At 39.2% G+C, this 6,291-nt stretch overlaps 1 pseudogene; it reads left to right on the top strand.

Moving 5' to 3' along the window:
• Positions 1–5,895, top strand: part of LOC107658412 (zona pellucida sperm-binding protein 3-like) — a 21,125-nt pseudogene extending 15,230 nt beyond the window's left edge.
• Positions 5,896–6,291: the final 396 nt, after the last annotated feature.

Here is a 6,291-nt window from a genome sequence, read left to right as displayed (position 1 = left end):
CAAATTCGAACATCTGGGTTGTGCTGTTCTGTTGTAAATAAATCTTAACCAATGATTCCTAATTGCATCTTACTTCCGGAAGGCCAAATAAAGTGCTTTTGCTTTCATACCAAACTTGAAATCGCATCATATGACCCCTTTAATTGTTTGTATAATAAATGAAAAGAAAACAGATAGAATACAAAAAGATTAGAAAGTTTTTTTGTTTTTTTTAAAGAAAACAAGCAGCAAAGTAGGCCAAATCTGCGCAGGTTTAGCGCAAATACTGAACTCGTGAGACATCATGACATTATCCAGTATATTGTAAAAGCTAAACAAAACACACCTACATAGGCGTGCATACGCGACGTGATGAAGTCTGGACCAACACAGGATTTAGTGCGCGTGCGCATTTATAGTGCGCATATTGATTTTATACAACAGTTCAATAAAGAATAAGTTACTATCAAGAGACTTACGTTTTAGACACCATATTGGCTGTTTTTGCGCTATTTCTGTGCTATTTCGCCAACAAAAAACATTCCAAACACAGCCACAGTACTGTTTTGCTTCTCTGAGCAACATGACATTTTGTTTCTGAATGAATCAACCGTGTAATGATTCGGGCTGGTAAGATGTGCTTGACAGATTGTGGTGTGGAAAATTGTGCAATTTGTCCATCTATAAAATGTGCTGAATATGCGCTCTTTGTGAATGGCTTGGTTTCGGTTTTAAACTAATCAAGATCTTTTAGGCATTAGGATGCCTTGAGGATGAGTAAAACATGGGCTAATTTTCATTTTTGGGTGAACTAACCCTTTAAGTGCTGCAAAGAAGAAAATAAATACAGGCCATCAGTACCGTCGCAAGGGCTGTGCCAAGTGTGCGAACGCACAGGGCCTAGCCTGACGTTTTATAAACAAGGCCCAGTTCGACGCTGGATTTGCACATCGTTTGATACTGAAATATGGAGCGGTCCCAGCTATAAAAGATAAAGTAATGATTCAGAACTGCAGACGGTAAGTGAAACTGCATCAAATGTCCATTTTGTTGGCAGTCGGAGCTCAAGTGCTCGTCACTCTTTAGCTCCGGCCAGTAGCTCGGCTTTTTCCAGAGAGAATCATAAAGTGCGCTCGTCAATGTCAAAATGATCGAGATGGCCAATCAAATCAAAGAAGACAGGTCTTACTGTCACTGTCACAGCGCAACGAGAGTTCGTGGAAAGATGTAAGTAGTACTGTATAAGAAAACTGTAGTAAGAAAACTTACAATAGAAATGTTCAGCGACCGACAGTAACAGACTACCTAGTGATGCAAACTACTTTTTTAATGAAATTTTTCCGTTTTGAATTGAAAATATGCGATCATGATTAATGTAAATCATAAATGAACGTGACAAGAGACGTTTGCGTTTTCGACTATAAGAAATATGAATGAGTGAATGTGCACATTTTAAAATAAAATATTATTTTCAAAAAGTGTAAATTGATTACTACTTCATATGAAGAGTTCAGATGCAAAAGCCTTCGAAATGTTCTTCTAAAATGAGCATTTTTATCAGGCTCCTAGGTGTAGGTTCAGTAATTTCACTTTAAGTAAGAAAACTTACAATAGAAATGTTCAGCGACCGACAGTAACAGACTACCTAGTGATGCAAACTACTTTTTTAATGAAATTTTTCCGTTTTGAATTGAAAATATGCGATCATGATTAATGTAAATCATAAATGAACGTGACAAGAGACGTTTGCGTTTTCGACTATAAGAAATATGAATGAGTGAATGTGCACATTTTAAAATAAAATATTATTTTCAAAAAGATGGCACTTAGAGGCTTTTGCATCAGAACTCTTCATATATAACTACAAACCTAGAACTTATTTTAGCATTCTTATTTACTTATTTAATTGCTTTATGATTATTATGCAGTAGATCTTACAATTCTTATGTGCGTGTGCGTGACCGTGATTCGTGCTCAAGCATGTCAGTGAGCACATCACAATCGATCAGATGCGTGTTAAAGTTGCGTTCGTTACTACAGAATTAGCTAATTTGCCTCTTACTTACCGCACATATTAGTCACTAATTACTGAATAAAGACAGCGGGAAAGAAACAGAGGCGAGGAATTAGAAATCCGTGAGGTAATATGGCTATTTCTTGCAAAAGCCTCCTCAGAAAATATACCTAAATTCTGAGGTAGGAGGAGAGCGCGAGGACGCGGCACGAGCTTCGTCCAATCGCGTGCGACATCCTGCTGAGTAAAAAAAGGCGTGATGAAGAGGAAAAAAACGTCCGTTGAAAAGAGTGAGGTGGGGGGGGAAAGGACGTCAAGCTCTCTAGACGGCTCGAATGATCACAGCGTCTGCTGGTACGTTTCATTGAGCTCAACCGGAGAAGTTAATCGTTTAGACCAGCGGAGGAAACGAATGAGATTTCAACCGAGTCGCGCACAGTGAGTGGACCGGACAGGGCAGCAGCAACCCCTTTTCTCTTCAGCAGACTGATAAGGAGACCCAGATGGTGAGTTTCTCCGCTTTGATTCAGCTGCAGCCAGTGAACCCAGCGACCCCCTTCGTCGTCTATTGTGGTGAGGTGCAGTCCGCTAGCTAGAGTGCTACCAAGAGCTAATTGTGGGATACTGGGCTCAGACTTACTAGTGTTGCAGTGATCCATCAAAGCAGATGATTTGCTTATTGTAGAGATGTATTTATGTGAGCTTTAAGATTGGATACAGAAGATGAATACTAATCAGTCCTGTGCTGTGGGAGGCTAGGTCTCAGGGTCCAAAGCTGTCATGTGTCTTCTTGAAGATGCGTGCTTCCAGATGAATTTAGACCGAAAACAGCCTTCTGGTCTTGACACCTGGTTTTCGTCGACCCAGTTTAGTTCACGGAAAGCTGGACCGGTACTGAAGCAGCGGTAAACTTACAGGGGTTTTTTGTAACAATTCATTTTTCGTAACGTTACTTCCTCTCAGTGCAACTTTGCCGATATATGATGCTTGATTACATGAAATTGCGTAGCCCAGCCTGTCTGTGTCTAATGCATCTTTTCTCCTGTCTGACCACATTTACATGTATTCATAATTTGGCAGACACGTTTATCCAAAGTGACTTCAGGTTTCCCATTCTTTTTGTTTCTGTGTGTGAAATTATTAATCGAGATGTTGACATTCATTACTCAACCCAAATGTACCCTAAACTGTGGGCTGCTTTCATAGACAAACATTTTTGTCATTGTATCATGGAAAGCAGCGACTAGGACTACTAAGCACAGGTTTTATGTGGAAATTTATGTAAATGCTTTTTACATGTGAATCTTCTCAGCCTAATGTTGTCATGGTTACATGTTTGTTTAACTCCTGCACAGCATCAGCTGGCTGAAACCATTATGCACACAATATTAATGGGAACAAATGTGTATTGGCCAGTTTTAGATGTTTATCATTTTGATAATACAAGCAATATCACGCTTGACAGTGATTCTGTTGTAGACCTGAAACTGCAGGTAAGCACAGTTGTGATGATATTCATTATTACAACATGAATGCAAGTTGTAATAGCCTGAATAATATTGAGCATCTAGCATTGCAGACGAAAATTTGCCAGTTATTTTGTACGACAAAAATGGTTCTAAAAGTGCTATTAAGTTTTGCGTGTTCCTGAATTGGAACAGCGTATGTGTGCACTTCAGCTATGGATTTTCTCACTACCCACACACTGAGAAAAAAAAAAACCACGCAAAAAGCTCATGTGTGAGAGAATATGTATATGCTTTGACTTCCACTTTGAAGAACTTGCCCCACTTTCATTCTGCATACTCCAGACTAGAGTGAAACGTCACAATTTTACAGTAAATATCACTACTGAATCAAATTTGAGGAACTAACTGTTGTATAATGATTCATTTTTAGCAATTCTCAACCATTAAAGCTTAAATGTGTGTATCTTTAGTCTTTAAAGCTCCCATTTCTTCCGGACTGTTCGTTGCTGTCATTAGTGATAGTGGCACTTTGTTTCGGCGGTTAGGGATCACCATCTGCCAGTGGATTGTCTGATCAAACATATGTACATTCTCAGTTAAATTGGCTCCATTGGGAATTCAGCAGCACAAGGAAAATGCCTGTTTCAGCAAATGATGTGCATGAGAGATTGCGAATGCTCAAGCAAATGGTACAAATAAACTTAAATGTGACCTCTTTCAGAGTGTTGCTTTTTAATGATGGCTTCTTTCATTAGAGGTGTCAATCTCTGTTGTACGCTGAAGGTAAGAGCAGATGGCAGAGGCCCTGAGGGTTTTCAGATGAAACTAAGCCCTGAAGATTGTATACACAGATTATTCATGTGGAGATGACAGCCTGCGGCGTCAACTGTCCAGTTGTCAGAAACAAACGTGGAGGCATGTCATTCCAGGTGTTTCAAAACGTTGTAACTTGCAGGAACTTAAAAGTATTTGGTATACATTGGTGGGGGGGGGACAATCTTTTTTTTTTTTTTTTGCTGTTGTGTTCTAGTGGTGCCACTTCAGCTTTAACAGGTGAAATTTTACACCGTGCACTTTCTCTTGGTCAAAGGTGTACTCTGGAGTCAAATGAAACATTAGACTGTTCCTCTACAACCCTGCCCACAAGCCTTCTCTTTAAAACATCCTGTACAGTCGTCTTAAGATTTTTTTTTCTGCCTAAACACATTTACAGTTTCACATCCGTGTGTAGACTCCAGCATCAGCTTCTGTCTGCGGCTCAACGCATTGGCGAAGACTTTCACGTTCTTCTTGTAGAAGTGTTTAAACATTAGCATTTTCTGCATCCTCATGCAAATACTTTCACGCAATCATTCTTTCCGACACAGGGTGTTTCTTCTCTCAGCAAGAATTCAGTCAGCTCTGACTTATGAAAATAAGCACTATAACGATTGGAAAAGCACTTAGGTCTAACGATGGTACGAAACAAAACATGAGGTAGAAATTTGGCTAAGCCAAACTGAAGCTTTCTTTTAAAACATATACAACCGTCATATATCTAGATACAAGAGTAATTGGCAGCCAAAGGCTTTGAGAATTTGCGTTCTGTTTTATATCTCCTGTGAGTTATCTATCTAAACTGAAAGTAAGCAATGCATTGCAGTGGAGAAATGCACAAAATGACTGAATCTTTTGGAAAATTACTTATTGATAGGCACTAGTGGAGGACGACTAACCCTAACGTGTCAATTGGTAAATGAATGTATGTGTTTTGCTGCCTGAAGGCTCATTTTGCTTTTCTAGTTACAGGGAGATCAATCATAGCTAGACTTTTGCAAAAATGTGCCTTCCAGCGTCTTTTAAAACATTGCTTCTCATTCATGGAGCCCAGCCAGACTCCCTCAGGGTTGCTGCATGAACATCTTTTCTGTGTTGCCAGGAATCTTGACAAAAGAGTTTTGTCTTCTCAATCTTACTCGTTTCTCTTGTTCTTTAAGAATTATTAGCTCGGCAGATTGTGGCAAAAGGGACGTCAGCCCAAATCATTCACTCCATGTCTAGGTTGGCCTGTTTTTACCTAATATTCCAGAGGATCCATCCACAAGTTGTCCCCCAAAACAGATTGTCATTTACACCCATTATTAACTGTCGTCTAAAATGCGTGGCACTGCACGTTGAGGTAGATATTCTGTGGGCATTTGCAGTGGTACCACAAATGTAATGGTTCTGTGCATCCCAGATCACATCTGAAAGATCACGAGATGCATTAGACATAGTGCTGGGCGGTATGACCAAAAATTTATATCATGGTATTTTTCAAAATTATAACGGTTTCACGGTACATGACGGTATTTTTTTTTTCATGCCTGACCGGGTGTTAACCATATTTTCTACTGATTGAGAGAGGAAATACTGCAGTATATTGACTTAGATTACCCTATTTTGCTGTCATGAGTGAATATTGTCAAAAAATACCACACTAAATAGTGACTAAACACGACCCCTTTTAATACATGTTAACCAGGAGTCACTCTCATTTATAACATGCATGACTGGGTGTTAACCATATTTTCTACTGATTGAGAGAGGAAATACTGCAGTATATTGACTTAGATTACCCTATTTTGCTGTCATGAGTGAATATTGTCAAAAAATACCACACTAAATAGTGACTAAACACGACCCCTTTTAATACATGTTAACCAGGAGTCACTCTCATTTATAATCACGGCATCATTTGATAAAATCAACATGCATCTACACTAAAGAGCAGCTATGCAGTTGTTTTGGCTATATTACTTTTTTGTCTCATGCAGCGCACTGCCTGCGTCTGAGTAACAAACTAAAAAA

This window comes from Sinocyclocheilus anshuiensis, unplaced genomic scaffold (genome assembly GCF_001515605.1).
Source record: "Sinocyclocheilus anshuiensis isolate Anshui unplaced genomic scaffold, SAMN03320099.WGS_v1.1 scaffold371, whole genome shotgun sequence".
In the NCBI taxonomy this organism is placed as follows: domain Eukaryota; kingdom Metazoa; phylum Chordata; class Actinopteri; order Cypriniformes; family Cyprinidae; genus Sinocyclocheilus; species Sinocyclocheilus anshuiensis.
Note: the sequence above shows the minus strand (reverse complement) of the source record. Positions and strands in the feature narration are given on the sequence as shown.